We start from the raw sequence: 1783 nt of genomic DNA on the forward strand, positions 1-1783 counted from the left end.
CTAGAGAAAGAAATGGACTTCCAAGTTTAAATCCCAACAGATTGCACAAAGAATTCCAAACAAGATGAACCCATGGAGGTCCACACATATAATAATTAAACTGTCAAAGATTAAAGATAAGAGAGAATTTTAAAAGCACGAGAAGATTTTAAAGAGAAGAGAGAAGCAAATGTTACATACAAGGGAAACTCTATAAGGCCATTAGCTGATTTTTCAGCAGAAACTTTGTAGGCCATAAAGGAATTGCATGATATATACAAAGTGTTGAAGGGAGAAAATCTACAACCAAGAATAGTCAACCGTCCAAGCTTATCAATCACAATTAAAGGAGAGATAAAGAGTTTCCCAAAGGTAAAGGAGTTTGTCAGCACTAAACTAGCCTTATGAGAAATAAGCAATTTCTTTAAGTGGAAAAGAATTGGCCATAATTAGATGTAAGAAAATATGAATAAAAAGATGTAAAATATGACAGCATATACATAAGAAGTATAGTAGGGAGTAAAAAGAAAGAAGTTTTCTTTCTTTCTTTCTTTCTTTTATTTTTTTTTTAAAGATTTTATTTACTTATTTGAGAGAGAGAGAATGAGAGAAAGCACATGAGAGGGGGGAGGGTCAGAGGGAGAAGCAGACTCCCTGCCGAGCAGGGAGCCCGATGTGGGACTCGATCCTGGGACTCCAGGATCATGACCTGAGCTGAAGGCAGTCGCTTAAACAACTGAGCCACCCAGGCGCCCCAAAGAAAGAAGTTTTCTTAGAATGTGTTTGATCTTAAATGACCATTAACTTAATATAGACATGGGGCTCAAACCCAGGACCCCAAGATCATGACCTGAGCCAAAGGCCGTCACTCAACTGACTGAGGCACTGAGGTAGCCCAAATGTACTCAAATTTTTAAAAGGAAATAAAAATTAGATCTTTTGTCTTATAGCATTTGTTATAGTATATATCTTTTTATCATAAAGAGAAAAATTCCTTTTTTTATAACTTCATTACTATTAGTAATAGCAAAAATATTGTTAGTTCATGGGCTGCTGTGTCTTCAGAGTATTAGAATAATGTCTGGCATGCGGTACATACTCAATAAATATTAGATGAATAAATAAATTTACAAGATGATTTTAGGCAGTACATGGATAGAAGGGTTTTTAGAATTTTTTTGTTTATATTAATGTGTATCAAAAAACTGTACATAAAAAAAACTGTACATAAAACTACATATTAAACCTGTGGCTTGGGTTATGATTATATAAAATTTCTTTTTAAAATAAACTATTAAACAATATAAGTTAAAAGTTCTTAACGTGGCAGGATGATAGAAGAAGGAATATAGTGAGGAAAGAGGCTGAGGTATGAACCCTACTGAACATCAAGTTAAGTCTGAGAAAAAGGAGTTGATGCAAAACACATAGAAGTAGTGGAAGGAAGGGAGTCACACAGCACACAGACACTTACTGACCAGTAAGGCTGAATCAACAGGACCAATTGCAGTAGTGTCTTTAGGAATAAGCTCCAATTACCTCTGTGCATTGTTATTAATAAGAGATTAATTGAGACAATGCATATTAATCATATCACACATAAGAGATGTTCAGTACATTTTACCTGTAATAATCATCATTACTACTTACACCATAACCATTCCTATTAAAAATGAATAGCTTTAAACATCGGGGTGCATGTACCCCTTTGGATCCCTACATTTGTATCTTTGGGGTAAATACCCAGTAATGCAATTGCTGGGTCATATGGTAGCTCTATTTTCAACTTTTTGAGGAACCTCCA

The sequence above is a fragment of the Leptonychotes weddellii genome, chromosome 2 (assembly GCF_054177405.1).
Source record: "Leptonychotes weddellii isolate Sample4059 chromosome 2, ASM5417740v2, whole genome shotgun sequence".
In the NCBI taxonomy this organism is placed as follows: domain Eukaryota; kingdom Metazoa; phylum Chordata; class Mammalia; order Carnivora; family Phocidae; genus Leptonychotes; species Leptonychotes weddellii.